We start from the raw sequence: 10,260 nt of genomic DNA on the forward strand, positions 1-10,260 counted from the left end.
TTTTTTTTTCCCCTTTTTTTTTCATTATTTTTGTACTTATACTCATAAATTTAAAAAAATGTCAATTTAATATAATTATCTTTTAATTTATTTTTTTCCCTCAATTTCACCCATACGATAGAATTTTTAGTTAAATACTAACGGAGAGATGTCAAAATTTTCAAAAATATTCTTCATTTTTTAAGGGAAAAAAAAAAAAAACAATTGCAAGGAATATTTAGGCGTTGGTAAGGATTTAAAGAAATTTGCAAAAAATATACATATATGAATCTTTGAAAAAAAAATCATACTTTGATAATTTTGATAAGATTTAACGGAAAATCATAATGAATGGGTGAAATTGTAAAAAATTGAAAGATAGATACATTAAATTAAAATTTTTTAAAATTTAGAGGTATGATAGCAAAAATGATGAAAGATCAAGGGTGATAAGTAAAGTTTTTCTCTAAAATTGGTCTTAGATTCGTTTGGCGTGCTCAAAATATCATTTATTATAAAAGTTTAAGCTTATATGAAGAGATAAATTTAAGAGAAAACTTCACTTTATACCTCCTGATATTTTATTACTTTTACAATTTAAGTATTCAAACTTTAAAAAGTGTCAATTTAAAATATTTATTTTTAATTTCAATTCTCCATTAAAATTTTATATTAAATCTAATCAAAATTTTCAAAATACCCTCTACGCATGCGATGAATTATAAACAAATTTTATACTTTTTTTTTTTTTTGTTCTATTTTCTCTTCTTGTTCTATTAGAACAACAAAAAAAAAAGAAAAAAAAAAGAGAGAGAAAATATAAAAAAGTAAATTTAGATGCGAGCCCCATACACAAATTACATCATTAGAGAGTTAAGCCTAAAGACTTAAAAGTACAAGTGAAGGCAAAGCAACCATGAGTAGCAAAAACGGCCCAAAGGCGAAGAAGGGCGGGCCATGACATGCAAAGAGGGCCCAAAGCACCCATTAAGGGGAGACAATAATAGAGAAGTTTGTGGCATCCTAGGCAAAACTGGAGGAGTTTATAATTAAATGAAAAATAAAAGAGGAAAGGTAAGAAGGAGAGAATATGGAGACAAGAATTTTAGAGGTTATTTGGTAATAGACACATACGTTGACGATTAGGGTGGAGTCCTATAGGGCAACATCGTGCTTTTATTGATTAATATGATTGTATAAAATGCTTTATTTATAGAGCTTACAAATGAATTGAATTTATTTAAATCTAATCAAATTCTTTTATTTAGGATAATTGAATCTTCATTTAATTCTAATCAGTTTCCTTTACTTAGTGTAATCCAATCCTCAGTTATTATATGGATATAAATCCTTATCATATAGTCTAACATCCTCATGAACTAGGGGTGTAAACCCGGAGGCAATTCTCGGTTATTGGCAAAAATCGGGAACCGGCTTTGGGGTCCTCGGTTATTAAGACTTAGAAACTGGCTCTGCAACTGGATAGCCGGTTAACCACCTGGTTGGTACCTGGTTATTCGGACCGGAGCACAAAATAGAAATTTTCACATTTTTCTTCACTTTCCCAGCAAACAAACAAGAAAAAAGTAAGAATAAACATGGGACCGGAGCGCAAAATAGGAATTTTTACATTTTTCTTCACTTTCCCAGCAAACAAACAAGCAAAAAAGTAAGAATAAGCATGGGAATTCATTGCCAAAAAGACAAAGAAAGCAATATTGTAAGAGGGGAGAGAGAAGATATTACCAAGCGATTGAAGACTAGATGGTGATGAATTATCAGTTGATGATTCGATTATTGAAGATGTGTCGATTAGATGGTGATGCTCCATGGGCGAATCCCTCTCTGACGTTCTATGGTGATGCTCCATGGCCGAATCCCTCTATGACGTTCTCATTTCTGTGTAGGGTTGTTGCTTGTACTGGTAGACATGTTATGAGCTTGATCGGGTAGAGAGGAGTGGTGGAGAACAGTTAACATTTGGGATTTTAGGGTTTGTTCATCATGGAGGCGTAGAGAAGATCAAAAGAATCTAGAAAATGTTATATGGAGAATTGAGGAATTGCAATGGGCTAGGTGGTTTTGACAAAACCAATTATTAAAAGACTTGTGGGCTGGGATATTGTTTGTGTGTGTGTGTATGTATATATATATATATATACTTGGAACTGGTTGGTGCCCTGTTACGAGTTCTCGGCTGGTTATAACCGGCTGGATTTACACCCCTATCATGAACCTCATCAAACTCAATGTGATAGTTTGTGGAAGCTTGAATTTGAAAATAAAAGAATTTCTTTAATATATATATATAAAATAAAAGGGAAAAGTACACATAACCCCCTCAAACTATCACCTCATTGTCAATGTCCCCTCCAAACTACTAATTGTGTCAATGTCCCCCCTAAACTATCAAAAACTGTCAATGTCCCTCTAATGACAAAAATATCCTTCATAAAATTATTAAAATAAAATAAAAACTAAAAAAATATTTAAAAAAATATAAAATAACAAAAATTTATACAAAAAAAAAAATTAAAAATTAAAAACTGTTTTTTTTTTTCCTTTTTTTTTGTTAAAACAAATTATTTTTGTAAGTTTCAGTTATTTTTTCGTTTAGTTTTTTTTTTAAACAAAAAATCCTTCTTTTTTTTTATTTTTTTAATTTAATAAAAAACTGGGTTTTCCTTTTTCTTTTTCGTTTGTTTTTTTTTAAAAAAATAGATTTGTTTTTATATTTTTCAGTTATTTTTTCGTTTGTTTTTTTTTTTTTTTAAAAAAAAAACTTTCTTTTTCGTATTTTTTATTTAATTTGTTTTTTAAAAAATAATATTTTAGTTTTAGTTTTTTTTTTCGAATTTATAAGGACATTTTTGTCTTATTCAAAAAAATTTAGGGTTATTTTTGTCTTTTTGTTGGTATTAGGAGGGACATTGACATTTTTTAGTAGTTTGAGGAGGGCAATTGACACAATTGGTAGTTTGTGGGGTACATTGACAATTAAGTGGTAGTTTGAGGGGGATATGTGTACTTTTCCCAAAATATAATCTAGTGTGACAATCATAAAAATCTGTTGGTGAGCTCGACCACTAGAACTGTTGGATAAAACTGATGAGCGATATAATCCTACGCACCACAAAGAGAAACAAAGGGTGTGCGCTCAGCCAAAAAATTGTTGGAAATGGTGGCGTAGAGAAGATTAGAAGAACCTAGAAAATGTTATAATGTTATATGGAGAATTGAGGAATTGCAATGGGCTGGGTGGTCTTGACAAAACCAATTATTAAAAGACTTGTGGGTTGGGCTATTGTGTGTGTATATATATATACTCGGAGCTGGTTACCCGAAGTTGGTTAGTGACCTGTTACGAGTTTCTGGCCGGATATTAACCCCAATCATGAACCTCATCAAACTCAATGCGATAGTTTGTGGAAGCTTGAATTTGAAAATAAAATAATTTTTTTAATTTTTTTTTATATATATATATATATATATAAAATAAAATCTAGTGTGACAGACATAAAAAACTGTTGGTGAGCTCGACCACTAGAACTGTTGGATAAAAGTGATGAACGATATAATCTTACGCACCACAAAGAGAAACTAAGGGTGTGCGCTTGGTGGGAGATGGTGGCGGCCGAAAAATTGCTAGAAATGGTGGCGGCTCGAGATAATGTTGGAAAATCACTGAAGATGATGGTGGAAAATCCCATTAGTTGGTGGCAGCTGGCAACCATGGCTGGAGATGGCCTTTAATAACAATAGGCTAAAACAAAGCCGATTATAGTACAAATTGGGCTGATAAATGGGCAAAAAAATGGAGTCAACTACGGCCTTAAACGAGCATGGTTATCAAATAGGACTAACAAAGACCATATAATGGGGCCAATAAAGAGCCGAAAAGGCATGCCTCATGAGCTAAATATAGGCCATTAGGCCCTATATTTTTTTTTTCTCAGCCGACTTTTGTTTTTAGAGGGATGAAATCAGGTTGATGCAACCTGACGCAAGACGAGGCTAAAGCAAAGGATACAAGCGTAAGAGATAAGGCAGTGGTTGCTTTGTGAGGGAAAAACAAAAAAAATTGGTGTAGAGTGAAGCAACAGGTGTGGGGCCTAAAGACAAAGAAATGAAAGAAACACCATGATTAGGTTTACCTAAGAAGATTCGTGGACAATTCGGCTCCATTGGTAGAAGACGTGGAAGTGTGAAAGAGAAGAAAATGTGAGTTTTGGCAAGTTCTATCACACTTGGTCACTCGACTCACTCTCTAGTGAGTCGTGACTAGGGAGTGTTCCCAGATGCTGAAGAAGGAAGTACGTCCACAAGAATTGGAATCCATATAACCATTTGGCAGGGGTGTAGATCGATGCGGATGCGGATATTTGTATATTTGTACTCGCATCTGTAAAATGAAGATATTATTTTTAGATATTTGCATCAGTATCCGTATCATTTTTTTTTTTTTTTCGCATCCGTGTAGTTATTGTATTTATCAAGTGCAATTATTATCTGCCATGCGCAAATAAGTAATGAGCCTATTTTAAATGCTTTTAAAAATAACTTTGACCGGTATTTTTTAATCTTTTGAACTTGTTTTGAAAATATATTGTAACATCAAAAACATGTAGAATGGATAATATATATAATCTCAAAATATTTATAGTAATGAATGTTCACAAGAAACACCCTTATATTTTTTTTATCCATAATTCAATGAGCATAACAACAAATTTGAAGCCAGCAAATAATAATAAAAATAAATACAAATTCAACAGAAAAAAAAATAATATTACAAATTCATAACATAAACAACATAAATTGTCTAAATATAGAACATTCATTAGTGAATGTTGATGGCGTTGTGTTATGTTGAGTATATTAACTATAATATATATAAATATACAAAAAAAAAAAAATTATATATAAAGGGGCATGTGGGATGCGGTTAGTAGTTTTTATTAACCGCATCTGCATCAGTATGTGTGGATAGCGAATAGCGGATGTGGGCGATTAATATCTGCCCACATGTACACCTCTACAATTTGGTGATGCGAACCCAGTAGTAATAAAATATAGAAAAAGATAAATGGGCTACTTCAAGAGAGCCGTGATCTCCAATGGCTACTTCGATGGAGCCTTAACCTCTAAAACACAGTAAACTTTATTATAAAATAATAATCAACTTACACTTTCTTATTGATAGCTCCCCTATAAATAGAGAAACAATGTATTACAACTTACATGATAGATTAATTATGTCTTGACTTTTAGGACTATGACAGTTTTAATAAGGAATGAATCTAACTCTTTATTGGAATATAAAATTTACGAAAATATACTCCTTATTGGACTCTAGCACGACACGAAAAATATCAAATAATTATGATCATATCATTTGGTATCGAAGATTAGTGTTATCTGATGGGTCTGATCCCATGAAAGAGTTTATAATTAAATGAAAATTGAAATAAGAAAGGACAGGAAAGAAAGAGATAACATGAAGACAAGAATTTTACGTGTGGTTTGGTATTAAACACCTACGTTCACTACTAAGATAGAGCCTTATAGGGCTATTTTGTGTTCTTATTGATTAATATGATTGTGTACATTAATACTCTTTATAAAGTTTACAAATGATTTGTGCTTCTTGTTTTAGGGTGATCTATTTCGTCATTTTAGTGTTTTCTCACGATTTGCCTTTGTGATGCTTATTTGTTACTGGACTATTTGTTGGCTTAGGTGCTAGATCTGCCATCTTCTATTTGTGAGTTGCACTGTAAATGTAAAGAGTGGCTCATTGTTGTCCCTATAACGATTTGTATTGTTCAGGTTGCTGTTTCAAGTCAGATTTATCTAGCTTAGGGTACTGGGGTCTTGTATCTCTTGTTTTTGTCCTTGCCCTGGGACTTTATTTATTAATATATGATAGCATATGCTATTCTGTTAAAAAAAAAAAAAAATTCTCATGTACTCTAACAAAGACAACATTGTTAAGGACGTGGATGTGGTTGGTGGATGGAACAAAGTATATAATGAGATTGGGTAATCCCCAACCTACATAGGTTCCATCTTTTTTAATTAAGCCTACGGAAATGGAATATGAATAGTATTGATTTGGAAGGGATAGTTGGAAGTAGAGGAGAAGCATCATCATCAGCTTTGAGCTTAAACCTACACTGGCCACCCACCCGGGGCTTTGGTTTCGGTGGTCCCAAATCATCTAGACGGGACAAAGATTCACAATAATTATTTATTTTAATATATTATTAATAAGGGTAAATGTCTAATAAATCCCTGAGTCGGAGCGCCATTTGAATTTGATCCTCCACTTTTTGAAAGTAAGTATTACGTGCTTAATTTTTTCACGAATTTGAAACAGGTCCTTCCGTCATTTTTCCATCCATTTTTCTAACCACAGTTAGTGCCACGTCAGCACACTAACCACATCATCATAAAATAATATTATTTTATTTAATTATTAATTTAAAAACATAATATATATTTAAAAAAAAAAAAAAAAAACAAAAACAAAAAAGGTAAGGGATTTGGAGGGCTGCCACCCGATGGTGGTGCTGCTCCCTTTGGAGTGGCCTGCCCCATTTCCAGCATGAAAGCCAGAACATTACACGGACGTCCCATAGCTCAAGCAACAATAGCTCAAGCAGTACCATCAAACTAACGAATTACAAGCCAAAATTTCAAAACAATTTCCTTACGTGCCCGAACCCCATATCAAGGTTTCCAAGAAACAACATTCCTACAACTCATCAAGTCATTGAGATATTTCTACAAACAACTTGTATGGGGTGTCTCCTACCAGATTTGGAGAAATTATTTTCAATTCAAACAATTTCCTTTTTACAACAACATCAATCAAAATTGTATTTCAACAACAAAAACCCATAGAAAACAATTTGATAAGCTTGAAAATTAATCCTGGTGTGGTTGACTGAGTAGCCCATATTCATAATGGCATGTAAAAGCAAGAGAATTGTTGTCGGCAAACAGATTTTGATTCCCCTAAGCTTCCCTTCTGTAGGAACTCAGAAATTAGAAAGATTGAGTCATCAGAATGACAAAAATCAAGAATTTTAACAATGTTCCTATGTCTGATCTTTGCTAATGTCTTGATCTCTGCCTTCAAACTTTTGGATGAGTGGCTCCCATAATTATCTAGGTGTTGGTATTTTGTGGATTGAATGTTTGTTTCTTGATTTGGAAGCAAATGGGACGGAGGCTGTGATGGTTCCTTTGATGGAGGAAGGGAAGATGGAGATGATGATGATGGTGATGAATGAAAGCAGGAGGAGGCTGGGGAGCTTCCAGATATGTGCACTGTGCACTTCCTGTGGTGGGGCCAAAGGCCTCTGCTTGCCATCTCCTTGTTGCTATGCCATCAATTGCAACATTCTCAGTAGACCTTTCGGCTTCTGTTGTTTCACTCCCAAGACCTGTAATTGCTTTGGATGCCATCTCTGACTAAAATGCCAAAATAAGATAAAATCCCAGGGATGACAAGCAACAAGAACGAATTTTGATTGATACCCACTTCAAGATATACAGGGCATAGTCAAGAACAAAAAAAAAAAAAAAAAAAAAAAGAAAAGAATTTGCTCAGAGGCTGGGGGTATCCGTGCAGCCACCCCAGAGGTGGGGCCGGCCCCCTCTGGGGGTGGTTGCTACCGGCAGCCACCCCCAAACCCCCTTTTTTTCTTTTTCTTTTTTTGTCTTTTTTAAAAAAAAAAAAAATAATAACATTTTAAGTTTTTAAATTAATAATTAAATAAAATAAAATTATTTTAAGATAATATGGTGAAAGTGCTGACGTGGCACTAACGATGGTTAGAAAAATGGATGGAAAAATGACGAAAGGACCTGTTTCAAATTCGCAAAAAAGTTAAGCACTGAATACTTACTTTCAAAAAGTGAGGGATCGAATTCAAATGACGCTCCGACTCAGGGATTTATTAGACATTTACCCTATTAATAATTTAAATAAATAATGTGAGATAGATTTGATTTAGGTATTGTAAAAAAACTACCGCATATGTCATGTAATTTTGTTTTTATTATCGAAATTTAATTATAAGTTTTTCATTAGAAAGGGAGAAATTGAAATTAAATCTAGACCATTGAAAAAATTACTGTACATAATGCTATTTTTTATTTTTTATTTTTTAAAAAATAAATTTTACAGCACTTAAGCTAAATTCATTTGAGACAACATTTATGAGATCACTTGTCCAAATAAATTTTGAGTTATCTGACCAACTACCGGGATAAATATATTTTATATGAAGTTTCTTACATTATTTACTTAAATTACTAGCAATTCAGACAAATAATCTCTGATAATCTCAACCCGGCCACCTTGTGGGCATGGAAGGACGAGCAAAGCTGTTTGAGTTCTTTGAGGCTCTGCGTCTGTCAATCTCTCAAAATTAAACCTGGTTTCTCTATAAAGTTTAGAAAATTCCATCTTGCTATGCAATAATGTGTTTGAAATGTAGTCTTTTAAGCATTTTATCATTAATTAATTATGTACATTTCAATATATACAATTAACTGGTTTTTTTTCCTTCACTTGGTTAAGTTGGTTCCATCCTTTTGGCTGAATAATTCATTTCAATATTTTAATGCTACAATTATTATTGTTTAGTCTCATGCATGTTTTTAGGCCATCTACCAAATAAATAAATAATAAGAAAAAAAGAAAAGAAAACAGTGAATATTGAATATATTGAATTTAGGCACAACCCCATTATTAAGGGTTACACTACGTACACTCCATGTTACTTAGGATAGCAGCTCGTATACGCGTGTTGAATTTTGATCGTAACAATACAAGAATATAAGACTATATAAATAAATCATAATTCGACCCATTTAATTAATCTGATGATATCTAGCCTGTAATTCTAATCCGCTATAATTATAAAAGCTTAATTAAGCTCAATAAAAAAAATATCCAATGCGAAAAGGAGCTGTATTCATCACCACCAAGCAAGGGGGGTTGTTGCAGTGGCGTGCAAGCGAGCTTCGCGTGGGCTGTGTGGGTGGGCAGCAAGGTTGCTGCCACCCAACCAACCATGGGGTGCAACTTGAAAGGTTGGTTTCCCAAATGTGCGCACTAGTAAAGAATGAAATAATTAAATGTGTACATTCAACATAATTATGGTTTTCTTCTTCACTGGCCTGTTTCCATCCCAGCCTTTTGGCCGAATAATTAATTCATTTCAATATTTTAATGCTACTATTTCTGCCCATTTCATTTTCAAATCCATTAAAGAATTTGAAATTTGATTATATATTTGGGAATTAATATCTAGCATATCTTTGTTTGTTTAGCCTCATGCATGTTGTTAGAATATATATTTCAGTATTAGGTCGATACTAAAATAATGCCCGTTTAAGTTATCATATCTGTGTTATCCTAGGTACCACAGGTTTCTTATAAATTGGAACTTGTATATTATAAACATGAATTAAGTTGACGAGAGCTTAATATAGTCCTAAGAATAATTGACCGTGGTAGATATAGGTGTTTGACATTGAACCACCTCAAAATGAGAATTTTTTATTTTTTTCATCTGTTATATATCTACGTTCTACGGTATATATCCATATATACAGTTTCTTTGCAAATCAACCATTGGATTTAATTGTAAAAGAAATGTACAGCAAATACATCCCAAACGAGCGTGTATCTAGTCTACCCCAAAATTTATTGTATCTTTTCTCTCTCTTGCTTCCGTTTTTACTCTCATATTTTATTTTTTTTCCATAAATTTCTACACAAGTTTTTAGGCCTTCTACCATAAAGAAAAGGCCAAAAAAAAAAAAAAAAACAGTGAAATATATTGCATTTTGGCACAACCCCATCGTTAAGATATGGGATTTGATTCATACACAACACCATCACAACAATCACACAACAACCCCTCACATGAGGGTGGGTCCTAATGTGTGAGGTCCACCCTCATGTGAAGGGTTGTTGTATGGTTATTGTATTGGTGTTGTAAATTTAACATTTTCCTTAAGATATACACTGCAGTCCGGGCTACTTCACTTTGTCATCCCATAGGGCGTTTCCCTCTAGAACTCGTACTTGGACAATAAGGTAGCGTGCACCAATAAAGAAAGGAAAAAAAGGAGAAAATAAAAAATAATAAAATTGAAGATTAGCCATTAGTACAGTGCCTATAAGCGAAAACGAAAACAATAATAATAATAATAAAAAAAAAAAGACAGAAAAAAGAAGCAACATATGCAGAAGGTTGT

This window comes from Alnus glutinosa, chromosome 3, assembly GCF_958979055.1.
Source record: "Alnus glutinosa chromosome 3, dhAlnGlut1.1, whole genome shotgun sequence".
Taxonomy (NCBI): Eukaryota; Viridiplantae; Streptophyta; class Magnoliopsida; order Fagales; family Betulaceae; genus Alnus; species Alnus glutinosa.